The sequence below is a fragment of the Sapajus apella genome, unplaced genomic scaffold, assembly GCF_009761245.1.
Source record: "Sapajus apella isolate SASKATOON/1434 unplaced genomic scaffold, GSC_monkey_1.0 scaffold7, whole genome shotgun sequence".
Taxonomy (NCBI): domain Eukaryota; kingdom Metazoa; phylum Chordata; class Mammalia; order Primates; family Cebidae; genus Sapajus; species Sapajus apella.
Window position 1 is genome coordinate 7,020,988 of NW_022436947.1, and position 10,459 is coordinate 7,031,446.

At 41.9% G+C, this 10,459-nt stretch overlaps 1 long non-coding RNA gene across 1 annotated transcript; it reads left to right on the plus strand.

Annotated features, from left to right (window-relative positions):
- The first annotated feature begins 288 nt into the window (after positions 1–288).
- Positions 289–1,566, plus strand: LOC116550140. Its single transcript, XR_004268251.1, has 2 exons — positions 289–576; positions 931–1,566. It is a non-coding gene; the product is annotated as an uncharacterized LOC116550140 (long non-coding RNA).
- Positions 1,567–10,459: the final 8,893 nt, after the last annotated feature.

The following is a 10,459-nucleotide window of genomic DNA, read 5'->3' on the forward strand; positions in this document are numbered from 1 at the left end:
TCTGACTCAGGGGGCTGACCAATTCATGAATCGTTTATTGTTCAATTCAACTCTTTTAAAGTTAATTCAGCTGAAGTTTGTCTTTCATCAGATCAAAGACAATCCAGGAAGCAGGTTGGTCAAGGCTAAAATAGGCTCAATGTCATTCTCTACATTAAATATTATAGCACAAGGGAACTCACCGTCATTCTCTTTTTAGATTTTACTCTTCTCCATGCTGAATACAAAGAAAATAGGTTGGCAGTAACAGGACATCCATAAAGCCACTAATATTAGCAAAGAAAAATCACCAAAATTAGGAAATTCATAACACGGACTGGGATGATTTACTTTCTCAGGATAACTCATAATCTCAAATATGTCTGACTAAAATCTACTCATTAGCAAAGTTAAAGAAAACTTATGGAAGGCCAATGATTTGGGATGAGCATCTTCTGCACTAGGTCCCAACAGACCAGCCCAAAATGGAGTCACTCACGCTAATGTTCCCATTCACCAAACTGAAAACTAAACTGTTTACTTGCACGATCTCACCTGAGAAGTCAAGAGGGAGATGATAGCCAAACACCCAGACAGGTCAGTTGTCCCTCAAAAAAACCCATGAGATTCACAGCAACCAGCCAACCTGAGCTGGCATGAAAAGGAAGTCCCCTCTGCTTTAATCCATACAAGAAAGTAACCTGATATTAACCAATGCGCTTTTTGCCCTGTGCTGTTCCCTTGTTCCTCCTGCCCAAGCTACTTTATAAAAATGGACTTTCCTTGTTCCTCCTGCTCAAACTACTTTATAAAAATGGACTGTTCCCATCATGCCTGACAGAGCTCCTGTCTATTTTGTAGACTAGATGCTGCTCAGTTCATGAACTGACAAAAGCTAGTTTTATAGTTTGATCTTTAAAACTCCAATTGTTAAATTTTGTTCTTTGACAGGAATAAGAAGCAAAGACGGATGTGGGTGTGTGACTAGAGGGTCCTGAAGAGAAGATGAGTCACATGTGCTGTTTGCCCTGCAAAGCACGTGTCTCTTACTAACATCAATAGAACCTGAACCCATGGAACAGATCTTTGTCAATTACTATTGTTATTAGTTTTCTTTTTTATTTAATGGTTCAGATTCTGCACCCTCTTCAGGTTTCTAGATTTCTTTTCTTATGTATCTTGATGACAGGCAAAACTTGCTTCCCATTATAGAAGTGGAAGGCTCATTTCCCAGCCTCCCTTGTAGTTGGGGTTCAGAATATGACTGAGCTCTTTGTCAGATACACCTTTCTAGTGGGGCAAGGAAGCTGTGAGGAGGAAGAACATTTCTGGAGGTTGTTCACAGCACTGTCAACAATGTGGACTTTCTAGTGACAACAGTGGCTGAAGAGCGCCAGATGCAGAGTGACTGGTGACTTCAGGGGCAAGCTGTGATGTCTAGCTTTATCCTAGATGGGCTCTGGAGGAAGATTTTGGCTGTGGTCCTGGCGGCTGCCAGGGCTTATTCGTTCCTGCTCAATTTCTAAGCCTGGTTTCGAAGTCTGTGAAATACATGATACCCTTTTATTAAATGCTTTTTCTGCTGAACTCAACCACATCTGTTTCAGTTGTTTGCAATTGTAAAGTCCTGACTAATACAACTGGTGAAAAAAAATTTTTTTGCTATGATGGCTGGGACTGCCAGCTGTCTGCCAATGTTCTCCTTTTTGTCCTTTGGTACCTCACTTTCCTTTTTCTGTCCATAAATCTTCTACCACGTGGCTGTGCTGGAGTCTCTGGGCATACTCTGACTCAGGGGGCTGAATCGGACTTTGCAGGAAGAGGAGAAGGATGCAGAAGCCAGCCCCCGGATAAGTACAGGACCTTGATCTCAGCACACTGATGTCCCCCTGGGTGTGAATGGCTGATACATGTTTTTAAGGCCATCCAACCTCAGAAGAGAAAGAAGAGGGCAGTAGAAAAAAGGAAGGGGTGCTGAGCTCTCCCTGGAGGAGTATTGGCCAAAGCATCCTGGATTGTTCTAAATTCACGTTCCTAATCTTCCTCTGTGCCCATTTAACAAGCAAGGAAACTGAGGCTTAAAGAAGGTAAAGGCTTTGGGAGACAGTGTTGTATAGAAGAAGAATAGTGGACCTTGGAGTCAAACAACCCAAGAGTACTTTAGTCAGCTACTGACTATATGATTTAGCTAGACTACTTTATTGTGCTATTGTAAAAATAAAGTGAAATCATATTGCATATGCAACACTACCCCCAAGTCTGGCATACAGTAGTTGTGCTGTAATCTTATTTTTCCTTTCTTTGTCCAAGGTCACAGAGTCAGTCCAGACTGGAGGAGCTGAGGTTTGTAAGGCCGGTTGCCTTGCTGGGAGCTCGGACACGCCCATCCCTCTCCACGCCTGAAAATTACGTCACCAGAACCTGCACTCAGCACCAGGATCTGCACTCAACACTAAACTCTGCACTCGGCACCTAGCCAGCCGTTGGAAAACCCTGCCAAAATTTAAAAGAAGCCCTGCCAAAACCTGCCCAATAGTGCATTGCCCCGTCCAGCCCGCTCACTGGAAATCCTGCCTACCTACCTATAGCAGCTTGCCACGTCCACGTCCTGTTTCTCCACAGCCAATCAGAGGGCCTTCCCTCCCTATATAACCCCATGCCTGAGAGGAGTCAGGCGAGACTTCTCTGGCCCCCTTTCCCTGGACCATAGAACCTCGCCCAGGAGCCGAATAAATTGGTGTCTAATTGTTCTCATGCAGGCCTCAGTTTCCTCATTTTAAACTTAGCAACAAACCTTACAGAGAATAAACCTTACAAGGTTCAGATTCATATCTTCCTGAGCCACAATCCCAGGCGCTCTCCACCCTCAGTGATGCCTTTCTCTCAGCTTCCCCTGAGTATTAAACCCAGGTTCCCTTCTCAAAGGCCTTTCCCAGCTAAGCTGGTTAATCTTCATACTCAAGAAACAAGAAGTTGATTTCTAAACAACCCCTTTTTAGGGCTAGAGTGCCTTCCCTTCCCTAAAGCCGACTCACTCTCACCTCCAGAGAAATATAAACAGGCCTTGGTGAGGGACTGGAAAGGGAAGCTGGCCAGCCTTGCCCTTTCCCAGTGATTTTTCAGGCTCACAAGGGAAACCCTTGAAGGGAATCCCTCTGGGCAGCAAAGTCCATCCCTTTTATGGACAGATTCTCCTGCTGCCGCATAGCAAACCCTGAGCAAATTTTTGGCATGCAAGAGGCCTCACATGTTTGTCTAAAAGACAAACATGCTTCTCTGAATTCATAACAGCAGCTCAGTTTTAAAAGGTTTGCAGATCCCATTGAATGCCTCCTCTACCACACTTTTCTCAGTCTCGATAAACAGTAGGATTCTAAAGCCAAGAGGATCCCCCTACTTCCAACATAACTTTGTGTAACCGGCTACCTCTAAACTAGGCTTTCTCAACCGCCGCACTGCAGACATTTTGAACAGGTGTATTCTTTGCATGTAGAACATTCAGCAGCATCCCTGGCTTCCACTCATCATGGGCCAGTAGCACCATTCCAGCCTGCCCCCAAAATTGTGACAGTCAGAAATATTTGCCGACATGCCTCATGTCCCCTAAGAGGCAAAATCACTCCCACTTGAGAACACTGCTTGAAACAGACCTGGAATGAAGTTTAAAACTGGTTTTGAGCTTGCAGTTTTCTGCAAAAAAAAAAGTTACCTTTTCTACTGTACTTGACAGCCTGAGCCATTAGTGAATCAAATGGGAATATTGGGGGTATTGAGTATGGCTGGATTTAAGGGTGCCAAGAACAGTGGTATATAGCATAATATTGAGCACCACCTTATTTCTAACTCAATTGATGTCAGGATAAGAGGATCAGGGTAGGGCCCTGAGCCACACTAACCCTAAACTACCCAGAAGATAGACAGAAATTTCCAAAGGTATTAAAAATCTTAGACCAAGATGCAGAAACTGCAGAGAAACTTCAGTGTTTCCTAAATGCATTTTACATATGTGATCTCATTTAATCTGTGATATGACTCTAGAAGGTATAGCAGTTATATCTTTTTACGCAATAACTGAAACTCAAAAAGGTTAAGTAATTTATCCAAGGTCAGTTGGCTGATAACTGATAGAGATGAGCTTCATACTCAGGCTGAGATGTGGTGGTGACAGTTAATATTAAAAGCCAATCCGTGTTAGTGATTCCTTGACTGGTTAGAATCCCGGTGTCTCTGGAGTCACTAGAACCCTAGGCAGTTGCTAGGTCTCATCTTGATAGCTCTCATTCCACAGCAGCTGGGCTCTCTGACAGCGGCCTTTGGAAATTCAGCCCCTGAAGTTAACTGTGAGCCCCATTTTCCTAAATTCAAAGAAAAGCTGACTTGCCTTTCCGCTATGTATCTAATAGAAAAGGCCTCCCAGCAGGGACTGTGGGTAAATGGAAGTAAAAAGATAGAGAGCAGAAAGGAAAAGTGGAGGTGGTGGAATAAGACGGAACAAAAAAGTGAGAAATAAAACTACTGCAGAGGCTGGGCACGGTGGCTCATGCCTGTAATCCAGGCACTTTGGGAAGCTGAGGTGGGTGGATCATGAGGTCAGGAGTTTCAGACCGGTGAAACACTGTCTCTACTAAAAATACAAAAATTAGCCGGGTGTGGTGGCACACACCTGTAATCCTAGCTACCTGGGGAGGCTGAGGCAGGATAATCGCTTGAACCCAAGAGGCGGAGGTTGCAGTGAGCCGAGATCATGTGATTGCACTCCAGCCTGAGTAACAGAGCAAGACTCTGTCTCAAAGAAAAAAAAAAAAAAACTACTGCAGAATGCACAGCACAAAGTTGGAAAGATACCAACACTAAATCGGAAGATTAGAAGAAGAAAAAAAAGGGAATGGTGAAAAGGTAAGAGAGGAAAAAAGAGGCAGAGAAGAGAAACTTGGCTGGAGAAAAGGAACAATAGAAGAGAGGGAATCTGCTCCAAAGTCGTCTTTGTGGCTATTGACTCCTGGTGAGCTTTTAATTTGAACACCACCTGTGGATAAACGGCATGGTGTCTGTGCACAAATCATACAGCAGAAACTTCCACTTATTAGGATCACTTAACCAGCATGTTTTAGCTGTGCTCTAACTTTAAGGAAGAGAAAAATCATCAGAGTAAAAAGCTACAGTCAGGATTCAAAAGAAAAACCCCTCCGTGGATCTTCAGTGTAGAGTAGCGCATGCATAGGGCCAAAGGGAAACCCTGCCTCGATGTATTGAGGCTGCGTTCCATAAATTACACTGCACAAGCTACCCCACTACTATCAAGTCTTACCTAGGTGACGAAAATATTCTTCAAGCACTGACTCCAAATCTGTTAAGATATCATAGTTACCGGCTCATACCTGTAATCCTAGCAGTTTGGGAGGCCGAGGCGGGCAGATCATGAGGTCAGGAGTTTGAGACCAGCCTGGCCAACATGACGAAACCCTGTCTCTACTAAAAAATACAAAAATTAGCCAGGCATGGTGGCAGGCACCTGTAATCCCAGCTACTCAGGAGGCTGTGGCAGGAGAATTGCTTGAACCCAGGAGGTGGAGGTTGCAGTGAGCCGAGATTACACCACTGCACTCCAGTGTGGGTGACAGAGCAAGACTCTGTCTCAAAAAAAAAGAAAAAAGATATTGTGGTTACCATATGTTGATCTTTTACCAATATTCCTACAGTAATAATGTTGTAAGGAATACCATTGTCCCCACTGATGGGGACAGAGACACTATGGCCAAGAAAGGTGGAATAACTGGCCTGAGGTCACACTGCTAGTCACTAGGATTGGCTGTAGATCCTCTGTCTTTCGCCTAGGCCACACCCACTCTTCACCACACACACACACACACACACACACACACACACACACACACACACACAGAGCCTTGTGATTGTATTCAGTGCACAGTTTTTGCTATAGTAGAACAGTAAACCCAGAAATTCTAAGTTTTTTAATACACAAAGGCCGAAACAAAATCATTCCTTGTGCTCAATTCATACAATTGCAGAATTCCAGGGCTAGCAGGACTCCAGGGTCATGAAGTACCCCAACCTTTTCTTTTTTCTTCAGATGACCTAAACCAGGCTCAGTGAGTTGAAAGGCCCAAAGTCACTGCAGTTAATCAGAAAATTAAATTAACTGAAAATCCCCGTTCTTGAAAATATCCTATTCCCAAGGGTTTTCTTGTACCCCTAAGGGAAATGTTCTTCTCTTCCAGAGGGTTGGTCCGCTACCCTCACCCCAACTGTGGGGGACACAGGGAGGCCACAGAGCCTCCTGTTCCAGTGGCCTGTGGCAGATATCAGGAACAGCCCAGGCTGTCGGGCTACAGGTAGGGAGGAGATCCAGAGGGTCTATTAGGCAGACCACAGCTTTGCTGAGAAGTTACGTGGCAAACACCAAATCACCAGCTCTCAGCTCTGTTTGATGCTATTACTTTTATAATCTATGGTTCCCTTTAAATCTAGTGTAACATGACAAGCTTATAATTCAAAACACATTTGTACAAAATGTAAAATACACACTGTACAAACCCATGAATATAAAACGCAATGTTCCCTTCAGGCCTCCTACTGAAAGCAGACAACACTTCTTCAAATCATCTGACATTTCTTGTCTGCTAGCTTGAAGACCCTTCGTTCCCCGCTCACTGTTGTTTTCTGTTGACCAACTGTTACATTTCAGGTGGGTCCTCCTGCTCGTGTGTGAGTGCTTGTTAAGAGTTTGTTTTCCTTTAGGACAGACATTCCCTGCTGTGTTTTTCCTGGATTTGGACTATTTTTACTATTTACTTTATGTTGCCATGGAGATGGGGAGATCACAGATGTTAAGCGTTGGAATCTGGGGCCACAGGAGACATTTATCATTGTACTTTGCATGAAGTGGGCTCTTGTTCCCAGTTTCTGTAGAACCTTGTGTTTATTTATAAAGAAGTTACTAATGAGGACTCAAGCCTAATGAATAATGTGAAACTCTGCTTCACCTCCATGGCTCATGCTTGCTACAACAGCGATCTTATTAGAAAAAAAGGTAGAGCTCCTGAACATACAGAGATGAGCAGCTGTCAGTTTCTTCCGGTGTAGGAGACAGAAGGATGCATCAGAACAAGGGACTCATTCATCATTCTTTCCAAGCTCCTTGAAGAAGAGAAACTTTCCCAAATTATTTCAACTATGCTCTACAAGGAAAAAAAAAAAAAAAAAAAAGGAGGGCTAACCAGAGTGGTACTGTCATCATTAACAAATGTTTGCTGATTACTGGTGAACAGAGGATGTGTCTGACTACAACAAAATACAGTGGGTGAAATTTACAAAGGCTACATGCTAAAACATACTAAACATACGTGCTGAAAGCATACACACTAACCAAAGTCGGGGTTAAGAAACCCAACTTTTATTCTTTTCAAGGATCCGTGTAGCTCAAAGTACAACTGAATTGAAACAGAGATAAAAACAAAAGAAAACAAAAACTCACTGTGGGCATCTTTGGTGATTGATTTGAACATGGCGGGATTTGAACATTTCGACTTTTGAACAAATAACTCTCAAAATTCATTCCCTTAAGAGCCAGCCAAGGTAACTTTTGGCTTCTGTCACTGTCCGAACCAGATCAGGGTCCTTAAAAGGTCTTTTTTGCACACACACAAGGCCGTTGACATACAAAGCAAAGCAAAATGGACAAACACATATCTGACAGTGACCACTGATGGGCCCAGCTACACTCTTCCTGTGCTTGGAGAAATCTCTCCTATCCCCTCCCAAACTACCAGTTTCTTATCCTGGATCCTGTTCTCTGCCTGCTCTTTCTAGACTGTGATGACTGCCCACCCAATTTCCCTGGACTCCTGCCCTGCGCCTGATGGGTACTTTATTTAGATTGGCTGTTTGGCTCCTCCTAGGTTTCACCCTGGCTGCTCTGCTATTTTTTTACAAGTCTACACCAAGTTCCTCTAGCAAGCCTCATAACCCTGTTCTCCCAATTCTTGTTTTAGGCACCCTAGCTCTCTATTTGCCTTGTAAAGACATTTTTTTTTCACCCCTTTGTTTATCTTTCTATTTTCTTTCATCCTTATTTATTCTTCGCTTCTCCCTTTCCTTCTTCTCTGAAGCTTACATTTCCTCTTTAAACAATCAATTTTCCTTGCCCAGTGACCTTTATAATTTGGTTTGAAAATTAGTGTTTCTATAGCTAAAATGTTTTCAGAGGCAATAGTGGCAGAAAGAACATTGGACTAGCTTCAGACCTTATCTCTTAACATTTGTGAGCTGTAGGATATTGGGGAAAATAATGTCCCCATACTTCAGTTTCTTTGTCTGCAAAATGGTGATAATAATCTATGTAATGTACACAGCAGTTTGAGGCTAGCATGGGTGAGAACCACTGACAGGTTCCCAGTAAAAGGTAACGCTTTCGTTCAACTTGATTCAAAGATTTATTTGGCAAATGTTATTCATCTAGGTATGACATCTAAGCAATAGTGACAATATTTTAGGGAAATAGAATCTCTAGAAACAGTTGACAAGGACTGCTAATGGTCTCAGCTTTTACTCTTCTTGAAAACTAGCAACTGGTATAAGACACAAGATTTCTGGGTCAGAGACAAAGGACATTATTATTCAGAGCAACAGCAGTAGCCGAAGTCTTCTCATTACAACAGAAATTTGAACAGTAATTTACTCAAATTTTAAAACAGCTAAGGCCAGGATTTATACATTTTTAATCCATAACAAGCCTTTCATAAATCATCGGCGTTTTACTACTTGTCTCTGCTCCCATTTCAGATACGTTATTATATGAAACTTTTTCTGTCCCATTAAATAAACAAATGTATACAAATAAATATAAGTATGTAATTTATAGCAGTAGAGTTTAGTGATTAAGAACTCAGGTTCAGGAGTCAACCTGCCTTGGCTCAAATCCCAGTTTAACCACCACAGAGTGACCTTGGGCAAGCTATTTAACTTCTCTGTGTCTTTCTGCCGTGTCTGTAAAATGGAGATAATAACAGTGTCTACTTCATAAGATTGATGAGTGGATAGAAAGTTATAACCCATGTAAAGTGCTTATGACACCAAGCTTAAAATAAATGGTAGCTATTATTAATAGTGTATATTCACACAATCCTTTGGATTTCATCTTCTTTCCCAAATGGAGGACTTTAAAAAATGTTTTCAATCTAGAATTAGGGTTTCAGAATAAATCCACAGGCAAAAACTGCTCTCCCATTTTTCTTCTCTTACCACAAACCAACTTTAAATTGATTCTGTGTTTCAAAAAGAAAAGGGAGAATGAAAAATAGGTGCCAATGAAAATTCTACCTTCTGGAAGCAGTCACATAGTTAGTATTGTTTTCTTTCCATGACAAGGAGAATGTTCTTTCATCTAGAAACAATCATTTGTTATCATTTTCTCTTAGTTTTAGCTATAGTCCAAGCATGTTATTTACTAAGAAGATAAAAATCTAATATATATGTCTCTATATTTATGTTTCTTAGTCATTTGTTTTTTTAATTTTTGAAATCTCCAAAGGCATTTGGCACACAAAAAATATCCTGGACTTAAGGAAAATGTTTACCAATCCATTAAACACATACTAGCTCTGGTTATAATGACTGTGCCTTCTTTCAAGTAGAGCTGGCAGGGCCTTTCCTATCATGGAGCCGAAGTCCTCACTTTGACCTTATGGACCAGGAGCCTGAGCCCAGGGAGGAGAGCAAATTCTCCAGTCTGAGCAGCCACATGCATCTGGGTTCCAGTGCTTTCTCTGCATCACACCATTCCTTCTGCCTGACCACCTTCTATCTCCTTCTTTTCCTTCATTCTCGGCATCAAAGCAGGTACATTTAGTTGGTATTGCATGAAATGAGATGTGTTGAATGAAACCGTAATGTGTTTCGATTTCATTCCTGGTGCTTTCTTCGTCATTGTAAGCAAGGTACCAAGGTCACTCTGCTTTTCCAATTGGGCTCTTTCAGCTTATTAAAACTACAGTGGTCCTTTGGGTGTTGACACCCTTGTCTATGGCACTGTAATGGCCGATATATGACATTATACATTTGTCCAAACACATAGACCTGTACAACACAGAATGAACCCTAACCTAAACCATGGGCTTTAGTTCATAACAGTGTTACCAGTATTGATTCACCAGTTTTAACGATTGTACCACACTAATATCAGATGTTAACACTAGGGGAAACTGTGTGTGTTGCGGAGGGTGAGAGAGATTATGAAGCTCTTTGTAATTTCTGTTCAATTTTTCTGTAAAAATATACTGCCTAAAAATTAAATATATTATAGATAGATGATAGATAGATAAAGTCTATGATAAGTATTCATATAAAACTTCAGTGGTCCAACCTTGTTATATTTGAGAGAGAGTATGGTAATGGAGTTTGCTAAGCAACGCCAATAGCCACAAAAAAACAAAGACCAGTGATTTCTCATCCGTTTGGCATC